This window comes from Crotalus tigris, unplaced genomic scaffold (assembly GCF_016545835.1).
Source record: "Crotalus tigris isolate CLP2741 ecotype Arizona unplaced genomic scaffold, ASM1654583v1 scf7180000024306.450007, whole genome shotgun sequence".
Taxonomy (NCBI): domain Eukaryota; kingdom Metazoa; phylum Chordata; class Lepidosauria; order Squamata; family Viperidae; genus Crotalus; species Crotalus tigris.
The window spans coordinates 151640-173829 of NW_024100478.1; the positions used below are offsets into that span (position 1 = coordinate 151640).

The window sequence follows — 22190 nt, forward strand, 5'->3', positions numbered from 1 at the left end:
GCCCGGTAGGTCCTCCAGATGTGATTCTATAGAAGACTTTGCAGATAGTAACTGAGGGCCAGTTTGGTACAGTGGTTAAGGCACCAGGCTAGGATATGAGTTCTAGTCCTGCCTTAATCATGAAGTCAGTTGGGTGACCACTATCTCCCAGTGCTAGGAAGGAGGCAAAAAATTCAGGGATTTGACCAGAGTCAACAATGACACCCACACATCAGTGATAACTGGCACTTTTAATTGGTCTGGAAACTGTTCTATCCCAGCCTATTGCCGTCCTTGTTAAAGGCACAAGGACCAAACCCCTGCTGATACAACAGGCTGGAGACTTTAAAACAAAACAAACCCCTTTTAATATGGGTGACAAAGCTGCCAAACAGTCCAAAACACAAACAGCAAAACTCAAGTCCAAAGGAAGGAAATAGTCCACAGGAAACACGATGCAAACAGAAGAGTAGTCAAAAGCAAGACGAACAGACCAGGATTCCAAAAAGTACTTTGCAAATGGTTGTCTTCAGCAACCAGCACCGCCCACACTTCCTCTTTTTATAAAGCAGTCCCAAGGCGTTGCTTCTCAGTGCCTTCTCCTTTTACTCTGGAGTTGCCGCATTGAATGCTGCTGATTTACTCTTGCTAATTGACGACGTGTACGTACATCAATTAGCATGTCCATCAGGTGTGAGTCTTCCGAGTCTGACTCATTCTCCTCACACAGCTGAGCTTCATCAGGAACACAACTGGAGGGCCCAGGCTCTGCATCAAACCGTGAGTCCTGTAATTCATCAGAGCCTCCCTCTGCCCCTGATGGCCCTTCAAATGCCTCCTCCACCTCCTCCTCAGATTCCTCAGACTCAGCTGTTGGGAGCACAAGCTGGCACGGAATCACAACAGAAATCTTCTAGTAAACAGTACAGGTAGTTCTTGACTTACAACCATTCCTTTAATGACTGTTCAAAGTTATGATGACATTGGAAAAAAGGGACTTATCACCGTTTTTCGCACAACCACTGCAGCCTCCGCATGGTCAAAATTCAGATGTTGGATAATTGGCTCATATTTATGATGGTTGCAGTGTCCCCGGGTCACGTGATCACTTTTTCCGACCAGCCAAGTCAAGGGGGAAGACAGATTCTCTTAACAACCATGTGACTAACTTAACAACTGCAGGGTTTCACTTTACCACTGTGGCAAAAAAGTAAAATGGGGTGACAATCACTTAACAACTATCTAGCTGAGCAAAGAGAATTTTGGGCTCAACTGTGCTCATAAGTTGAGGATTATTTGTACAATGACTTTGGAGCTAGTGTTCTTCTGCTAGGGAGGGGTCTGCATCACTGGCAATCTGGCCACAGCATTCTGCATTGTTGAATTACTTGCCGTTTTCTTTTTCTTTTGTATATTACAAAGGTAAATTTAAAAGGCAAATTTAAAAATGGAAAAAAAAATTAAAATGGGTGAGAATAAACGATCTCCTTCGGTGCTTCATGTTTGCAATAGAGGTATCTCACTAAAATTTCATACATCCTTGATCAGACAAGGCGTGCGTTTTCCAAGCTGATTCTCAACATCTCTCTTACATTTTTAAAAACGATAGGCCATTTTCTTTATAAAACAGATTTTGTAAGAAGCTGAATCTCTCTTGAGGTCTCTTAGTACCACAATATAAAAAACGATGTTGAGACTCTGCAAAGAGTACAGAGAACAGCAACAAAGATAATTAGGGGGCTGGAGGCTAAAACATATGAAGAACAGTTGCCAGAATTGGGTATGTCTAGTTTAATGAAAAGAAGGACTAGGGGGACATGACAGCATTGTTCAATATATGAGGGGCTGCCACCAAGAAGAGGGGGGTCAATCTATTTTCCCAAGCACCAGAGGACAAGACAAGAAACAATGGATGGAAACTAATCAAGGAGAGAAGCAATGTAGAACTGAGAAAAAATTACCAATAAATCCACAACTGCCTTCAGAAATTGTGCGTGTCCCATCACTCGAGGCTTTTAAGAAGAGACTGAACAGCCATTTGTTTGAAATGGTAGAGCAGGGGTGTCAAACTCAATTTCATTGAGGGTTGCATCAGCATTGCGGTTGCCCTTGGGGGGTCGGGTGGATGCGGCCAGGGTGGGTGGGCGTGGATGGAGTGGGCGTGGCCTACTGGATGGGCATGGCCAATTCTACATCGTTCGTATCAAGGGTGCCTGTGTGGGGGCCTAGGCAGGAGTGGGACAGATCTGAGGGTCTCTGGTGAAGGGGGTGGGACCGGGGCAAGCGCCAAGGCATGGTCCATTTCTTCATTCCTCACAAAGGGTGACACCTCCCCAGCATGCACCCAGGGGGCGGGGCCAACACGGCAGTGGCTGGTTCCTTGCTGTTTCCAGATGGCCTTGTGGAGCTAAGACTGAATGCGTTTCAGCATAGATGGCCACCACAAAATTGTACATTGGTTCCCGGCTGGCTTGGGCCATGGCCAAGGCAGCGGGGGCCGTTCCCTCACTGTTTCCAGGATGGCTTCGCGGGCCACATGAAACCACTTCGCAGGCCGCATCCGGCCCCTGGGCCTTGTGTTTGACATGTCTGTGGTAGAGGGTATCCTGCTTGAACAGAGGTTTGGAGGAGTACAAAACCTCCAAGGTCCCTTCCAACTTTGTTATTCCTATGTTTTATATTCCATCTCCTCCCTTTTTGCACTTTCTAATAAGTGGATTTGACAAGGCTGGAAAAAAACAAAACCTTTGTCAGACCGTAACGGGGATTTTAAGGAGCGCAGTTAAGGCAAAGATACAATAAATTGTCCCTGTACTATACTAACAGGATGGGGGCTGAAAATTACTTTTTTAACATTATGGCATCTCCTGCTGCCAAGTGTCCATAATTCTTTATTATGTTACCTATGATTCAGGTGGCAATCATTTATGGATAGCATGAAAAGACTTCAAATTTTACATAAGACTGTTGACATAGGTCTGCGGGCAAAACCTGTATTGTTAAGCAACTGTTCGTACATAACTCATTCGGAGGCCCTGCTTGTAATAACCAATGCCTTGATCACTTCTTCTTTCGATTAATGTAATGCTCTCTACATGCGGTGTCCTTGAAGAGCACTTGGAAGTTACAGCTAGGCCAGAATGCAGTTTTTGATGTTCCTTGTTACACCCATGTAACATCACTGCTCTGTCAGCTGCAATGGGTCCACTAGGCTTCAGGTACAGTACAAGGTGCTGGCCAACAACTATAAAGTTCTCTGTGGTATAGAGTGAAGAGGCTTGCAAGATTGCCTTTCTCCTGTTGTTTCTGCTTGTTTCTCCACCAAATCTAGTAGAGAGGACATGCTCTGGGTCTTTTCTGTCAAATAATGCCATTTTGCTGGACCCTGAAACTGTGCCTTCTCACTGAGTGTTTTTGCTGAAGATAGAATGGAATAGAGCTGGAAGGGACCTTGGAGGTCTTCTAGTCCAGTCCTCTGCTCGAGCAGGAGAGCCTATACCATTTCAGACAAGTGACTGTCCAGTCTCTTCTTAAAAACCTCCAGTGATGGAGCGCCCATAACTTCTGGAGGCAAACTGTTCCACTGGTTAATTGTCCTCACTGTTAAGAAGTCTCTCTTTAATTCCAGGTTGCTTCTCTCTTTGGTCAGTTTCCAACCATTGTTTCTTGTTCTGCCTTCAGGTGCTTCGGAGAATAGTTTGGCACCCTCTTTTTTGTGGTAGCCCCTCAAATACTGGAATACTGCTATCATGTCATCCCCGTTTCTTCTTTTCTTTAGATTGGCCAAACCCAAGAGGACATGCTCTGGGTCTTTTTTGACAAATAATGCCATCTTGCCGGACACTGGAGTTGTGCCTTCTCAACAACAGCACCTGTCCTATGATGGGACAGCATCCCCCAGAGATTCAGAAATCCCCAACAAGTCTTCTACAAGGCATGGATGACCTGGCTGTTTCTTTAGGCATTTGGGACAAATAAGCTCTGTTACTACTAATGGTGAGTGGGGTCAATAATAATAATAGTAGTAAAGTTGGAAGGGACCTTGGAGGTCATCTAGTCCAACCACCTACTCGGGCAGGAAACCCTACACCATTTCGGACAAATGGCTGTCCAGTCTCTTCTTAAAAACTTCCAGTGTTGGAGCATTTACTGCTTCTGGAGGCAAGCTGTTCCACTGATTAATTGTTCTCACTGTCAGGAAGTTTCTCCTTAGTTCTAGGTTGCTTCTCTCCTTGATTAAGCCTACAGCACCCGGTATTCCCAGGCGGTCTCCCACCCAAGTACTAACCAGGCCTGACCCTGCTTAGCTTCCGAGATCAGACGGGATCGGGCGCGTTCAGGGGCTCTGGAAGATTATCTGTGATACAGGTAGTCCTTGACTTACGTCCAAAATTGAGTCCAAAGTTTCTGTTGCTAAGCAAGACAATTGTTAAGTCAGTTTTGCCCCATTTTATGAACTTGCTTGCCACAGTTGTGAAGTAAATTACTGCACTTGTTGAGTTAGTGACATGGTTGTTAAGTGAATTTGGCTTCCCCATTCACTTTGCTTGTCAGAATGTTGCAAAATGTGATCAAGGGAGCCGGGACACTGCAAGTGTCATAACTATATGCCGAAATTTTGATCCTGCGACCACAGGGATGCCGCTTCAGTCGTATGTGTGAAAAATAAGTCATAATTCCCCCTTTTCAGTGCTGTGGTAACTTCGAACGGTCACAAAGTGTACTCTTGAAACTTGAGGACTATCTGAAGTTTGAATCCTATAAGCATCTTGGGTGATATGGACTGCTATATAAGTCATATATATGTAGGGATGAATAAACATTGTGACAACAAGCTTCTATAATTAGATCAGAGCTTTCATACAGAAGTAGTAATAGTAATAGTAGTAAAGTTGGAAGGGACCTTGGAGGTCATCTAGTCCAACCCCCTGCTCGGGCAGGAAACCCTACACCATTTCGGACAAATGGCTGTCCAGTCTCTTCTTAAAAACTTCCAGTGTTGGAGCATTTACTGCTTCTGGAGGCAAGCTGTTCCATCCACTAATTTTGTCACTTGGTCAAAGAATGCAATAAGATTTGTCTGGCATGATCTATTTTTGACAAACCCATGTTGGCTTTTAGTAATGACTTTGTTTGCCTCTAGGTGTTCGTTGATTCGTTGTTTGATTATCTTTTCCAGGATCTTCCCAGGTATTGAGGTCAGGCTGATAGGTCTGTAATTTCCTGGATCCATTTTTTTTCCTTTTTTGAGGATGGGAACTACATCAGCTCTTTTCCAGTCCTCTGGTAGTTCCCCTGTGTTCCAGGATCTTTGAAAAATATAGTTCAGTGGCTCCGATATCACATCTGCCAGTTCCTTGAGAACTCTGGGGTGTAATCCGTCTGTTCCTGGCGATTTGAACTCATCTAGGCTGGACAGGTGCTCACTAACGATTTTCTTGCCTATCTTAACTTGTGTTTCTGTTTTGTTTTTTGTGGCACTATTTTTGATAGGTTGGTCTGTTTTTTCCCTTTGTGTAAAGACAGATGCAAAAAAGGAGTTAAATAGTTCTGCTTTCTCCCTGTTGCTTGTCACCTTCTTGCCACTTTCACCCACTAATGGACCAATCATTTCCTTCACTTTTTTCTTGTTTTTACATGTTGAAAGAAGCTTTTTTTGTTATTTTTGACTTTGGTTGCAAGCCTTAGTTCATTTTGAGCCTTAGCTTTCCTCACTTCATCTTTGCAGGCTCGGGCTATTTGCTGATATTCTGACTTAGTTATGTTCCCCTCTTTCCACTTTCTATACTTGTCCTTTTTATCTTTCAATTTGTCAGAGATTTCTTTATGCAGCCATGCTGGTTTCTTTTGAGAGCTGTTATTTTTCCTCTTTGTTGGTATTGTGCTAGACTGTGCTTTTATTATCTCATTTTTCAAAATTTCCCAAGCTTCTTGAGTTGTTTTCCCCTTGAGGATTCTCATCCATGGAATCCTTCCCAAGCCCTCTCTAAGTTTATTGAAATTAGCTCTCTTGAAGTCCAAGACTCTAGTTTGACTGTGTTCTATTGGTTGTGCTTCTATAATGTTGAATTCTAATATTGCATGATCACTTCCTCCCAGGGTTCCTATGGCTCCAACACCGTCTATCATTTCATCTCTGTTAGTGAGAATTAGATCCAAAATGGCTAATCCCCTAGTTCCATTCTCTACTTTTTGGGAGACAAAGTTGTCTGCTAGGTTTGCCAGGAACCTGTTTGATCTTCCACTTGGTGCGGAGTTTGTCTCCCAGTTGATGTCAGGGTAGTTAAAGTCCCCCATTACTATTGTGATGTGCTTCCTACATACCTTAGTTAGCTGACTAGCAAAAAGTTCATCTATTTCCTCTGTTTGGTTGGGTGGTCTGTAGTATACACCTATGGCAATGTCATTTCCCCCCCCTTTTATATTGACCCAAATGCATTCAAGACAGTTTTTATCATTGTTGTACTCTATTTCTGTGAAGATGTAGTTATTTCTTATATAGAGAGTCTGGGGCGATGAAACAAACAGCTGTATACTTGCTAATTTTATAGCTATATTTGTAACCGCAGCTACAGGTATTTTAATCGCTGGTCTTTAGCAGAGGCCCCAAAACCGTGACACCTTTTGAAGACGAGAATGGAATCTGGTAACCTACCACTTTTAAAAAGCAGTTGGAGGGAGATCATAAGGCTAAGGAGGACACCAACTAATTGATAATCATTGTCATCTGACGAGCGTTGAGAACACTGAGCTGGAAGCCAAATTGAATTGTACCTTATTAAATGGACTTGCTGGCAGAATCAAAGGTCTTGTGGGGGTTTCCTAAGCTGCTGGATCAATCAGAAGTCTTACTCCCTGTGAATGGGGTTGGCCTTACAACTGAATGACAACTCAAACAGACAACCAAATAGCCCCTCACTTGAGAAGCACACTTCCAAAAGTCATGTGTATGTATTTATTTCATTTTATCAAACGTATCTTATATATGAATGTAAAAAGAATATACTGTATGTTAACATCTGATAAATATCATGGTATATGTATGGGGGAGAGTTTGGAAAAATAAAAAATTATCAGAGAAGCACACTTGCAGTGTTAACCCCCACTAGACAGACCACGCCAGGAAATCAATTCCATAAAAAAGACCAATACTATTTTTCTTGAAGATTTGCTATTATAGCAGAATCTTGGAAGTTCAACTGTGATGGACTATTTCTTACAGTCCAGTGAACAGGAATGTGTCTGTCTGAACTGCTTCTAAATGCTATTTGGCAGTTCTGGACTTAATACGTGGCTTAGTCTCATTTTCCTAAGCAACAGCTCCTACATACTTCTATCAAAATCTTCTTTCTCACTCTTGACTTATAGATAGCAGCATCTTTGTAAAGACGGGATCACCGTAACTTTCACAGCAGCCCACGTCTTGTACTGACTTAAAAAATACTGTGGCTGTGTAGCATTGGAGAAGAGGGTATAAAATGTCCAGACACAGAAGTCTACTGTATATTCCCAAATTGACAAAAAATAAAATAGTTGAAAAAATACCCAACTTTCCCTGAAATTTCAAAAGGGTGACACATGATGGGGTGTGCTTCCGTTCCTACCCCAGCTCCTGCCAAACTAGCAGCTGGAAAGTATGCAAATGCAAGTAGATAAATAGGTACCACTTTGGTGAGTAGATAACAGTGTTCCCACGGAAAGGGACAAGTCTTTGGACAATGCTGGCTCCCTTGGCTAGGAAACAGAGATGAGCACTAGCTCCTAGGAATGGATATGACTGATGAGGGGAAGACTTTACTTTTTAAAAAAATTATTTAATCTACTTGCCCATCGAGGGGACCTCTCTATGAAGTACTGGTAGCAGAAAACTGAATGTGGTGTTGATACTTGGTATCAAAGTCAACTTACAGCAGACTGGTCTGTTGATGTATGATAATACTAGCAGAACTTGGATGAGCGGCAATGCTAACTTTTAATTTGCTCCTCCACTTGTCCCAAGACTGGTCATCTGAATCAATAAACTATTTACAATGTCATGGTTCCGATTAGAAGAATACTGTATATTCCGGCGTATAGGGCAACCCGCTGTATAAGACGATCCCTGAGTTCGACGCCGGGTCGCAAGACAATCGACGCCGAGTCGCAAGACGATCGACGCTGAGTCGCATGCCTAGAAAGTCGTCTTATACGCCGGAAACTACCTTATTTCCGGCGTATAAGACGATCGACGCCGAGTTGCATGCTTAGAAAGTTGTTTTATATGCCAGAAACTACCTTATTTCTGGTGTATAAGATGACTTGGCGTATAAGACGACCCCCGAGTTCGGAGGCTGTTTCAACACTCTCAAAAGTCGTCTTATACACCAGAATATACGGTACTTCAAAGAACTTCAAGGCATTGTTTACCTTAAAGTCTCTTTATTAGTACAGCATCCTTTGGCACGAACATGGTGGAGGCCAAGATCTGAATTCCCCTCCCCTGAGCACATAATATTCAAGCACAGTTCCCTCCTCTAATTAGCAGTCATAAATCACATTCTCCAATCAGTTTGAAGGGCAAAGTTTCCTTTCCCTTCTGTAGCCTGAGGTTTCTTATCTTAACTAATCCCCACATACATTCTTTCTCCTCCCTCCCACCATCATCAAATTTAACTCTAAAAATCCCACACAGCTTATACAGAGAGTGACTGCCTCTTCATATTTTGTCAAAGCAAGAATGTCCAATGTTAGCAGCGTTGACATTACACGTATGAACATCCTACTGAGATTCAGATGGTTCTGACCATGCTAATCTTTAGGAAGGCCTCACATAGATGATTATTCCCTGAAGTACTGGGTCAAGATGTTCCTGGGATGATTACAACCCCTAGTTTAATGAAAAGAAGGGCCAGGAGAGACATGATAGAAGTCTTCCAATATTTGAGGGGCTGCCACAAAGAAGAGAGGGTCAACCTGTTATCCAAAGCACGTGAGGGCAGGACAAGAAGCAATGGATGGAAGCTAATCAAGGAGAGAACCAACCTAGAACTAAGAAGAAATTTCCTGACAGTTAGAACAATTAATCAGTGGAATGATACCCTCTAGAAGTACTCCATCACTGGAGGATTTTAAGAAGAGATTGGACAACCATTTGTCTGAAATGGTATAAGGCAGGGGTAGGCAACCTTGGCTCTTTTATGACTGGTAGACTTCAACTCCCAGAATTCCTGAGCCAGCCATGCTGAGAGGAAAGGGAGAGGTTTCCAAGCTGAGCCATGCTGGCTCAGGAATTCTGGGAGCTGAACTCCACGAGTCATAAAAGAGCCAAGGTTACCTACCCCTGGTATAGGGTTTCCTGCTTGAGCAGAGGGCTGGATTAGAAGATCTCCAAAGTCCCTTCTATCTCAGTTATTCTGTCATTTTGTTATGTGAGTTATTTGCCGTTGGTGTGGCAAAACTCAATGACTAATTTGTACTTTAACGTTTTAATCTCCAGGAAGGCCAGAGTCACTCAACCATTTAAAAAGAGAAGGAGGGAGGGAAACAGGGACGGCGGAAAGAAGGAAACAAATTACAGTTTGGTATGAACTGCTCATCTAATTAACCAGCCTGAAGCACCACTGGGCAGGGTTTGGTGATCTGACTTATCTGCAAATGTTTGCTTTGAAAAGCTATGTTTTTACTGCTCTCCAGAAATCTAGTAAACAGGGAGTGGCTCAATTATCTAGGAATTCTCCTGTTCCAAAGGAGGGGAGCCAAGACCAAGAAATCCAAGATGGCTGAAGGTGGCATTCTTTTGATGGTGGGATTCTCAACCAGACAATCAGTTTGAAGCTATTAAAGCCAGTGCATCTCTACCCATTAGCGGGAATGAAGAAATAAATACAACTCTAAACAAAGGATCTGAATTTGGGAACTTCTGGCTTAGAGAAATGCATTTTTTAATATCCAGAGACATGCACATTTGGAGGGCCAGCTGCGGTTCGGTTCACATGTTTGTTAGGATAGAATTTCTAATTTTGAAAACACAGGGGAACTCAAATTAATTTCTCCCCATCTCTCGACTAACATCACAATTATCTGAATGCATTACAGGAGAGCAGGGAAAGCGACCTACATCTGTATAGGCTGCCTCTGGTAAAAAAAAAAAAAATGATACCAGTAAGTTAGTAGGCAAAGGAGAAATTAGATGAGTGAGCAAAGAAGAGACGTCTAAGGCTAAACCACTCAGCTCTAATTGTGTTAATTGAATAATGCAGACTCCCTAATGAGTCATTCCCAGAATAGCTTGTTCCAGCTCTGAAGCCTAGTTTGGTGCTCACTGGAAAAGATTTCAGATCCACTGGCATCTCAAGAGAGGATCACTGAGTCTTTTTGCTGAAGATGAAGCTTTTTGGATGAGAAGCAAAACTTCCTCCTCAAAGATAAAAAAAAAAAAATTGCCTTTTGAAAAAGCAGCTTTGAGGCACTTGGAAGCTAGGCCGGAATATGGTTTTTGATGTTCCTTGTTACACCCATGTAACATCACTGCTCTGTCAGCTGCAGTGGGCCCACTAGGCTTCAGGTACAGTACAAGGTGCTGGCCACCAACTATAAAGTTCTCCGTGGCATAGAATGAAGAGGCTTGCAAGACTGTCTTTCTCCTATTGTTTCTGCTTGTTTCTCCACCAAATCGAGTAGAGAGGACATGCTCTGGGTCTCTCCTGTCAAATAATGCCATTTTGCTGGACCCTGAAATTGTTCCTTCTCACTGAGTCTTTTTGCTGAAGATAGAATGGAATAGAGCTGGAAGGGACCTTGGAGGTCTTCTAGTCCAGCCCCCTGCTCAAGCAGGAGAACCTATACCACTTCAGACAAGTGGCTGTCCAGTCTCTTCTTAAAAACCTCCAGTGATGGAGCGCCCATGATTTCTGGAGGCAGGCTGTTCCACTGGTTAATTGTCCTCAATGTTAGGAAGTTTTTTCTTTAATTCCAGGTTGCTTCTCTCCTTGATTAGTTTCCAACCATTATTTCTTGTCCTGCCCTCTGGTGCTTTGGAGAATAGTTTGATGCCCTCTCCTTTGTGGCAGCCCCTCAAATACTGGAACACTGCTATCCTGTCACCCCTGTTTCTTCTTTTCATCCCTGGTGACCAAAACCTTGGGGGCCACTGTTCTAGTCTAGAGGAGACCCTCTACCATTCTACCAGTGGCTATCCAGTCTCTTCTTTAAAAACCTCCAGTGATGGAGCACCCACAACTTCTGGAAGCAAGCCGTTCCATTGGTTAATTGTCCTCACTGTTAGGAAATCTCTCCTTAGTTCTAGTTTGCTTCTCTTTTTGATTAGTTTCCATCGTCTGTAAACTCAACAGGCTTAATGATTTAGAACAGTGGTTCTCAACCTGTGGGTCGGGACCCCATTTAGGGTCGAACGACCATTTCACGGGGGTCGCCAAACAACGCAGTCCGCCATTTTTTCCCCCTTCTCCTTAGCTGTGCTACTCCCTTTTATTCTACTGGCTTTTGAAAGCCAATAGAATAGACTCTCTTGAATAGAGTCTAATTCTATTGGCTTTCAAAAGCCAATAGGAATTGTCCAAGCTGTCTCTGCCCTGCTGAGCCTGTCAAAAGTCCCACTCTGCAAACGGTGCTGCACCAGTTGAGTAGTCCTCGACTTACGACCGGTTGAGTAGTCTTCGACTTACGACCGGTTGGGGGTCGCGGCATTAAAAAGGTTGAGAACCACTGATTTAGAATTTGCAAGCCACGCATTTGTAATCACTTATAGCACAGAATCTAAACAGGTAATCAACAGTAACAGATGGGCTACTGAAATCAGAAAATTGTACCATCTCACCCATCCCTGCCTTGGTGCAAACAGATAATTCATGTGCGGTGAATTGTCAAGCTTGTTGTTCTATGGCAGCCAGGTGTTGCTTAATGTCACAACATCACAGGACAGACCTGCAATATATCCTGCAAATGGCACTCTGCAGCACCTACAATTGCCGTGGCAACAAATCGGATTGCTTGGGATAGACAGATATTAGGTGCAGGGGGGCTTGCAAGCCAAGGATAATATAGCCTGAATGGATGCTCAAAAGGGCTTTTTTTTTTTTTAGTCGAAAGCCCTGCATAATTTTAAATGCCGCGGAGACATGCAAGTAAATAACACGGCAACAAAAGGTGAATAGGAAGGTGGCTGCTGTAAAGGTGAGCGGAAACCAAAAATCTCATTGGGGACCAAGGCATCGAGCTGAATGCTTATTCAATTTGATATTCTCCTGAAATGAGAATGGTCAATAAACAAATTTAGCAGCTTGCCTAGCTGCTCTTATCCATACGTTTCTGCTAGTTTTGTCATTCGGCCTGAGTGCTGTGACGCCTCAGCTCTGTGTCTCTGGTGGACATCAGTCTGCATCTTTTACCATGACAAATTGCTGTGTTTCTCGGGGTATGTTCAAGTCAAATCAGATCAGTGTTTAAACTCCTGCCAAAGGGCGCCTGTTGAACTGAAACACTCAAATGCCACCTATCTGAAACTTTAATTTTATATTTCTCCGACAAGAAAAGAAAACAGGTTCATAGCAGCTGTCAGATCACATGGAGACGCCCTTCCACTTTAATTCTTTTTTTTTTTAATCCTTCAACACTGGAGGTTCTTAAGAAGAGACTGGACGGCCACTTGTCTGAAATGGTAAAGGGTCTCCTGCTTGAGCAGGGGGTTGGACTAGATGACCTCCAAGGTCCCTTCCAGCTCTATTCTGATTGACTTCCTTGGTAGCATTGACATAAGAAACCCGCTTTGCTAAACAGTAGGCAATCAAACAGTTGTTACACACTATTTAGTGTTAATTTATTATTAAGTTTGTAAACTGCCTGATTCCCAGAGTGATACTTCCACTCTTTCTCTTTTTGAACTACAGGTAGTCCTCGACTTACAGACTTGTTTAGTGACGGTTTAAAGTTATAACAAAACTGAAAAAAAAAGTGATCTAGGACCATTGCAGCATCTTCCATGGCACATAATCAAATTTCAGACACTTGGCAACTGACTCATACTTATGATGGTCGCAGTGTCCCAGGGGGTCATGTGATCCCCTTTTGCGACCTTCTGACGAGCAAATTCAATGGGGAAGCCAGGTTCACTTAACAATCGTGTTGCCAACTTAACAACTGCAGTGATTCACTAAACAACTGTGGCAAGACAGGTTGTAAAATGGATGGGCATGGCTGCAGTGGTAATGGCAGACTGGATGGGACTAAAAAGTTCAATCAATTCCAACTTTGCGAGATCTTTTTTTTTCCCATGAGAAGTTGAAATTGATTGATTGAACCTTTTTTTTTTTTGCACACGGCACCAGAGGCCTAAAATGAAAAAGTTTTATAAAACCCAGCTGAAGGCCTAGGACTGGGGCGACGGTGCATGGGCCCACATGCATGCCATAGGTTCGCCACCATGGCTATAGGGTGACTTTGGCTGAAAATCAGAAGTAAATGTTGATTTCTGAAAAAAGATGTCATAAATCACGGTTTTGCAATGTATGGCTGTGAAAATTGGACCATAAGAAAGGCCGAGCGCCAAAGAATTGAGGCCTTTGAACTACGATGCTGGAGAAGACTCCTGCAAGTCCCCTGGACTGCAAGGCGATCAAACCGGGCAGTCCTAGAGGAGATCAACCCTGACTGCTCTTTAGAAGGCCGGATCCTGAAGTTGAAACTCAAGTACTTTGGCCACCTAATGAGAAGGAAGGGCTCACTGGAGAAGGGCCTAATGCTGGGAAAGATTGAGGGCAAGAGAAGAAGGGGACGACAGAGAATGAGGTGGCTGGATGGAGTCACTGAAGCAGCAGGCGTGAGCTTAAATGGACTCCAGAAGATGGTGGAGGACAGGAAGGCCTGGAGGAACGTTGTCCATGGGGTCACGATGGGTCGGGACATGACTTAGCAACTAACAATAACAAATCACAGTTATATCACTGTGGGGTGCTGCAAAAGATGGTATATGTGGGCCAACTGTCCAGTGCTGAAAATTCAATCACTTAACTCAGGCAGGGGGAGGGACAAATGTCATAATTTTGGAACTGGGTTGTAAATAGTACTTTTTTGTGTGGGGGGGGGAGAGGCATTGTAACTTTGAAAAGTTGCTAAACAACTAGTTATAAGTCAAGGACTAACTGTAAAGACCCAATGGGACTGAAAAAATGGATTGTGAGTAATATCACATGTGCACATGTCTACACAGATAGATGCAGAAACACACACATACACAAACACACTTACTTTACTGATAAAAATTGGTGGAATTGGCCCTCTTTCAAAAAACTACTGACAGAAGGTATTTGGAGATGAGTTTTGTAATTAGGTAAGTAATTAGGACTGAGAGATAAACGGGACACAATTATCTCCTTCAAAAGAACTGTGGGAGGGGGATTGAAATCTGTCCCTTTTCTTCTGCCCACTCAGGCCCCCCCCTTTTCTGATTAGAGGGATTTTTAGATGACAAAAGTGGCGATAAAGAGACTCGTGACACCAATGCATTAAAATAACCTCCAGTTTTTTCACTGTTTTCAACAGCTGAAAGTCACAGGGCTCAGAGAATGCCACAATATCCCCCCTCACCAAAACAAACAACAATCAACTGACTTTAAAATCATATATTGAAGAGTGATGAACCCAAAATGAATAGAGATTGAAAAAGCATCCATTCTCCCCGTGGATTTTTTTCCCTCACGTGGTGGACAGACTTGAACACTGGGCGCTATCTAACAAAATGAAATTCAATGGTGAAAAAAGTAAGGTTCTACATTTAGGCAAGAAAAACCAAATGTACAGGTATAGCATAGGGGTACCTTGCTCAATAGTATTAACTGTGAGAGGGATCTTGGAGTCCTAGTGGACAATCACTTAAATGTGAGCCAGCTGGTGTTGCAGCTGCCAAAAAAGCCAACACAATGCTGGGCTGCATTAACAGAGGGATAGAATCAAGATCACGTGAAGTATTAATACCACTTTACAATGCCTTGATAAGGCCACACTTGGAATACTGCATCCAGTTTTGGTCATCATGATGTGAAAAAGATGTTGAGACTCTAGAAAGAATGCAGAGAAGAGCAACAAAGATGATTAGGGGACTGGAGGCTAAAACATATAAGGAATGGTTGCTGGAATTGGGTATGTCTAGTTTAATGAAGAGAAGGACGAGGGGGGACAGGATAGCAGTGGTCCAATATCTCAGGGCTTGCCACAAAGAAGAGGGAGTCAAGTTATTCTCCAAAGCACCTGAAGGCAGGACAAGAAACAACTGATGGAAACTAATCAAGGAGAGAAGCAACTTAGAACTAAGGAGAAACTTCCTGACAGTTAGAACAATTAACCAGTGGAACAACCTGCCTCCATAAGTGGTGAATGCTCCAACACTGGAAATTTTTAAGAAGAGACTGGACAGCCATTTGTCCGAAATGGTATAAGGTCTCCTGCCTCAGCAGGGGGTTGGACTAGATGACCTCCAAGGTCCCTCCCAACTTTATTATTATTATTATGGATCATCGCACAGTCAGCCAGATGTTCAGACTGGATTTGGCATTTTGTGTACCTATCGAGTCCTTACCCAGGACCTGGGATAGGCAGATGTGGATGTTTGATGGTATTACAGATATCGTCGCAGGATGGAAGCAGTTCCTAATAAGGCCGCCTTTTGCAATTGACTAATAGCGAATTTGTCAATGCCAATGGTGTTCAAGTAGTGCTCCAGTTGTTTTGGGATTGCACCCAAGGAGCCTATGACTATTGGTACTACCCTTGCTTGCTTTTGCCACAGTCTTTCTATTTCTATTTGTAGGTCTTTGTATTTTGTTATCTTCTCTAGTTCTTTCTCATATTATTATTATTATTATTATTATTAAAATGTATTTAAATGGCCTTATTTATTTATTATTCAAGAAAATGTCTTTTTCTTCTTAATAATCACTGATAAAGATGGTAGGAGGTTGCGGGGGAAAAAAGCACAGCAAAACCAAGACCACAACAAGAAAACAATCATATCATTCATGCAAGAAGCAGGCTACAAAGCCAAAGATCATGAGTTCAAGTCCTGCCATAGCCACAGAAGCCAGCTAGGTGGCTTGGGCGAATCACCAGAAGACTCTGAGTTCTAGTTAACCTCCTAGGCATGAAAGCTGCCTAGATGCCTTTGGGTCAATCACTTTCTCTCAGCCCAACCTGCCTTAGATGGTTGTCATTGTGGGGAGACAGGAGGAGGAAGGTGTGTTGGATATTCCAATGGAATAGCTTGCTTTCAGAAGTTGTGGGTGCTCCATCACTGGAGGCTTTCAAAAAGAGACTGGACAACTGTTTGTCTGAAAGGGTATAAGGCAAGGGTCTTCAAACTTGGCCCTTTTATGACTTGTGGACTTCCACTCCCAGAATTCCTCAGCCAGCATGCCTGGCTGAGGAATTCTGGGAGTTGAAGTCCACAAGTCATAAAAGGGCCAAGTTTGAAGACCCCCTGGTATTAAGTCTCCTGCTTGAGCAGGGGGTTGGACTAGAACACCTCCAAGGACCCTTCCAACTCTATTATTCTCTGTCAGGTGAATTATTTGTAAAATATAATTCCTCCACATCCGTTTCTGCCATCCCAGCCCAGTGCCTGGATCTCAGCGGGAGGCTCTTCCAAAGGGTTGGGCTAGCTATAGAGGAGGCATCTTTCTTTTTTCAGCAACATTATGAAGCAGCTTCTGAATCCAGAGAAGAGCCCGGGCATTTATTTAGCTCAACTTAATTGAGTTTCTGCAAGGCTAGCTAAGGAATTGCTCAAGTCCTTCATGTCAGGTAATTTGGTGCTCGCCTGCCTGCCAGCTCAATTCCTTCACTCATCACTTCTTTCAGCAGGACAGCCAAGAAACTCAGCAAGATAATCAACAAAAACAGAAGAGGGCCTCGGACAAGCAGGGAAGGGCCAAGGTGGCAGTCCAAGGCTACAAAGGTGTTTTGATCAGCCTGAAAGAATTTATCATGGTCACTCAGCGAAAGCGGGAAGCGGGCCAGCCTTCTCTGCTCCTTGTCACAAGCATTCTTGGGGGGGGGGAACATCATCTCCAACAGCTTGTGGGGGCAGCTACAACAGGATTATTAGCCATTGCAAACAACTACCAAATGATAGAAGGGTTGAACTGTGGGGTCCTTGGTATTCTCCAAGCTTGGTGGTTTTCTTGCAGACATTTCATGACCTGACTGGGTAACATCATCACTGCTCAAAGGAAGTGGCGGTTTGCTCAGAGAGCACCAAGGACCCTAATAAAAGACATTTCTTCCCTAGCACTGACTTAAAACCCATCGTACCCCAAAATAGTGGTTACGATAGGAAGCTTGATCAAGCTTAATGTCCATAGAAGCTGCTTTGCCAGTGAGCTTGATAGCAGTGTTCCAATATCTCAGGGGCTGCCCCAAAGAAGAGGGAGTCAAGCTATTCTCCAAAGCGCTGAAGGCAGGACAAGGAGCAACAGATGGAAACTCATCAAGGAGAGAAGCAACCTAGAACTAAGGAGAAACTTCCTGACAGAACAATTAACCAGTGGAACAACATGCCTCCAAAAGCTGTGGATGTGCCAACACTGGAAGTTTTTAAGAAGAGACTGGGCAGCCATTTGTCTGAAATGGTATAGGACCGTGGTGGCGAACCTATGGCACGCATGCCACAGGTGGCAGGCAGAGCCCTCTCTGTGGGCACGCATGCCATCGCCCCAGGACTTTAGCTGGGTTTTATAAAACCTTTTTGCTTTAGGCCTCCACCGCCATATGAAAAAAAAAAAAAAGGTTCAATCAATCAATCAATTTCAACTTCTCGCGGGAAAAAAAAGGTCTTGCAAAGTTGGAATTGATTGATTGAACTTTTTAGTCCTACCCAGTCTGCCGTTACCACCGCAGCCACGCTTACCCAATGGGCTATGCCCACCCAATGGGCCACACCCACCCAATGGGCCACGCCCACCCGGCACCCAATGATACATAAGTGGGTTTTGGATTGCAGTTTGGGCACTCGGTCTCTAAAAGGTTCGTCATCACAGGAGGTTGGACTAGATGACCTCCAAGGTCCCTTCCAACATTATTATTATTATTATTATTATTATGGATCATCGCACAGTCAGCCAGATGTTCAGACTGGATTTGGCATTTTGTCTACCTATCGAGTCCTTACCCAGGACCTGGGATAGGCAGATGTGGATGTTTGATGGTATTACAGGTATCGTCGCAGGATGGAAGCAGTTCCTAATAAGGCTGCCTTTTGCAATTGACTAATAGCGAATTTGTCAATGCCAATGGTGTTCAAGTGGTGCTCCAGTTGTTTTGGGATTGCACCCAAGGAGCCTATTACTATTGGTACTACCCTTGCTTGCTTTTGCCACAGTCTTTCTATTTCTATTTGTAGGTCTTTGTATTTTGTTATCTTCTCCAGTTCTTTCTCTTCTATTCTGCTGTCTCCAGGCACTGCCACGTCCACTATCCAGACTTTTTTGTCTTTCTTATCGACAATTGTTAAGTCTGGGGTGTTATGTTGCAGGTGCTTGTCTGTTTGAATTCTGAAGTCCCAGAGCAGTTTAATTTTATCATTTTCTATGACTTTCTCTATTTTATGATCCCACCAGTTTTTGCTTACAGGCAAATGATATTTTTTGCAGATCTTCCAATGCACCATTGTTGCTACTTTGTCATGCCGCTGCTTGTAATCAGTCTGTGCAATCTTCTTGCAACAGCTTACCAAGTGGTCCACTGTTTCTTCAGCTTCTTTGCATAGGCGGCACTTACTGTCTGTTGCTGTCTTCTCAATTTTGACTTTGTATGCATTTGTCCTTAAGGCTTGGTCTTGTGCAGCCAGAATTAGTCCCTCGGTCTCTTTCTTCAATTTTCCTGCTCTTAGCCATTGCCAGGTTTTATTATTATCTGCTTTCCCAGCTATTTTTTTCATGTATTGGCCATGTAGTGCTTTGTCTTCCCATGCCTCTATTCTGTTCTTCATTTGGTCTTTCTTGTAGGCCAGTTTGGTCTCTCCAGTAGTAGTAAGCCTTCCTGATATACTAATTTCAGTGCATCTTCATCATTGTTCTTCAGATATTCTTCCAAAGCCATTTTTTCTTCTTCAACCATCTGATGTACTTGTAGCATTCCACGCCCACCTATTTGCCTTGGTAGATAAAGTCTATCAATGTCACTGCGTGGATGAAGGGCATGATTCATTGTCATTATTTTTCTGGTCTGCCTATCCATTGCTTTTAGTTCTGCTTGAGTCCAGTCCACTATTCCAGCTGTGTACCTAATGACTGGGATTGCCCAGGTGTTGATTGCCTTTATGGTATTTCCTCCATTGAGTTTGGACTTTAAGATCTTCTTCACTCTCTTGATGTATTCACCTCTAATCTTTTTCTTGACTTCAGTGTGCTTGATGTTGTCAGCTTGAAGAATACCCAAGTATTTGTAGTACTCTTCCTCATCCAGACTCTTAATGTTATTTTCGTGGGGCATCTTGATTCCTTCAGTTTTCACTCACTGGGGGTATTATTATTATTATTATTATTCTCAATCATCGCACAGTCAGCCAGATGTTCAGACTGGATTTGGTATTTTGTCTACCTATCGAGTCCTTACCCAGGACCTGGGATAGGCAGATGTGGATGTTTGATGGTATTACAGGTATCGTCGCAGGATGGAAGCAGTTCCTAATAAGGCCGCCTTTTGCAATTGACTAATAGCAAATTTGTCAATGCCAATGGTGTTCAAGTGGTGCTCCAGTTGTTTTGGGATTGCACCCAAGGAGCCTATGACTATTGGTACTACCCTTGCTTGCTTTTGCCACAGTCTTTCTATTTCTATTTGTAGGTCTTTGTATTTTGTTATCTTCTCCAGTTCTTTCTCTTCTATTCTGCTATCTCCAGGCACTGCCACGTCCACTATCCAGACTTTTTTGTCTTTCTTATCGACAATTGTTAAGTCTGGGGTGTTATGTTGCAGGTGCTTGTCTGTTTGAATTCTGAAGTCCCAGAGCAGTTTAATTTTATCATTTTCTATGACTTTCTCTATTTTATGATCCCACCAGTTTTTGCTTACAGGCAAATGATATTTTTTGCAGATCTTCCAATGCACCATTGTTGCTACTTTGTCATGCCGCTGCTTGTAATCAGTCTGTGCAATCTTCTTGCAACAGCTTACCAAGTGGTCCACTGTTTCTTCAGCTTCTTTGCATAGGCGGCACTTACTGTCTGTTGCTGTCTTCTCAATTTTGACTTTGTATGCATTTGTCCTTAAGGCTTGGTCTTGTGCAGCCAGAATTAGTCCCTCGGTCTCTTTCTTCAATTTTCCTGCTCTTAGCCATTGCCAGGTTTTATTATTATCTGCTTTCCCAGCTATTTTTTTCATGTATTGGCCATGTAGTGCTTTGTCTTCCCATGCCTCTATTCTGTTCTTCATTTGGTCTTTCTTGTAGGCCAGTTTGGTCTCTCCAGTAGTTAGTAAGCCTTCCTGATATACTAATTTCAGTGCATCTTCATCATTGTTCTTCAGATATTCTTCCAAAGCCATTTTTTCTTCTTCAACCATCTGATGTACTTGTAGCATTCCACGCCCACCTATTTGCCTTGGTAGATAAAGTCTATCAATGTCACTGCGTGGATGAAGGGCGTGATTCATTGTCATTATTTTTCTGGTCTGCCTATCCATTGCTTTTAGTTCTGCTTGAGTCCAGTCCACTATTCCAGCTGTGTATCTAATGACTGGGATTGCCCAGGTGTTGATTGCCTTTATATTATTATTATTATTATTATTATTATTATTATTATTATTATTATTATTATTATTATATGTTGTAAACTTGACTTGTAGACGCTCCACTTATAAACCGACCATATAATTGATCATTTTAACTAACATTAAAATAAATCTTAAAAATGCATAAGCGTAACAACACCAATATATGGTTTGAAGTCATAAAAGCAGAGGAGGCGATTTGACAATTCATGGAACGGCCTTTTTCAAAATGGTCTAACCCAAAGTAACACCAGTGTTTTATAGAATGGTCCATTTACAGTATTGCCGCAGGCTTGTGGGATCTACAAATACATACATTATTCAAAAGTGTAGTTTATATGGAAACTATAATGTTTTTTTTAAAAAAAATATGAGTGATGAAAGCTTTTTTTTAAACTTCTCTGCAAGCAGGAAATGCAAGTGTATAACTGAATAACAGAGTTGGAAGGGACCCTGAAGGTCTTCTAGTCTAACCCCCTTGCTCAGGCAGCAAAACTTATACCATTTCAGACAATAAAATGATCTCTTTTTAAAAACCTCCAGTGCTGGAGCACCCACAAGCCGTTCCACTGGTTAATAGTTCTGTCAGGAAATTCCTCCTTATTTCTAGGTTGCTTCTCTCCTTGATTCGTTTCCCTCCGTTAATGCTTGTCCTGCCTTCAGGGGATGGGGAAAACCTTTTTTAACGTTTATGTGAAAGGCCCACTTTCTGATGATACAGGTAGTCCTCGAAATACAACCATCACAGAGCTTGCTCATTATGGCTGTATGTTGTGATGGTCGTTATTTGGTGACCAACCTGATTTTATGAACTTTTTGCGGGCGTCATTAAACGAACATGGTGTAAAGTAAACGTAGCAGTCATTAAACCAACATTGTGATTGTTAGCAAACCCATCATATGTGAATTAAGGGAAATTAAGTAAAACATGATTGAGGGGGAACCGTCGGAACTTTAGATCCACTTTGTAAGTCCCCATTTTGGGGGTTGGTGGTAATTTCAAAAGGTCACTAAATGATTGGTTGGAAGTTGAGAACTACTTCTGCAGTTTTAACAGATCAGGTAGGTCTTCCTCAACCATGATGCCTTCAATTAATTGGAGATGGGCTTCCTCGTTAAGCCTGATGGGCAAGTGCTGTAGGGCACAGATCTTTTTCAGCAATACAGCTAGTCATGTATTGACTATAATTGAGGCCCAGTGTGATGACCCAGGGCACAGCACCGAGGCAATGCAGTCAGCTGGCAATTCAAACCGCCCTTTAATTGCTCCAAATTCTCCCCAAATGCTCCCACGTTTCTGGCAAGCCTCCAAACACAGGAAGACACATACACCTCTGGTTGCAAGTAGTTTCATGTACAGTCTGATTAGGAGAGGAATTTGCTCAAGGCCATGGAGATAAGAAAGAATGACACATACATCATAAACCTAATGAGTCTGTGTGAATACATGCTTGCCT

The 22190-nt window shown here is 42.9% G+C and overlaps 1 protein-coding gene and 1 pseudogene across 2 annotated transcripts in view; both read right to left on the minus strand.

Annotated features, from left to right (window-relative positions):
* Positions 1–22190, minus strand: part of ZFAT (zinc finger and AT-hook domain containing) — a 159894-nt gene that overhangs the window by 19802 nt on the left and 117902 nt on the right. The gene's annotated exons all lie outside the window — the stretch shown is intronic.
* LOC120299667 lies at positions 4219–4340 on the minus strand (annotated as a pseudogene).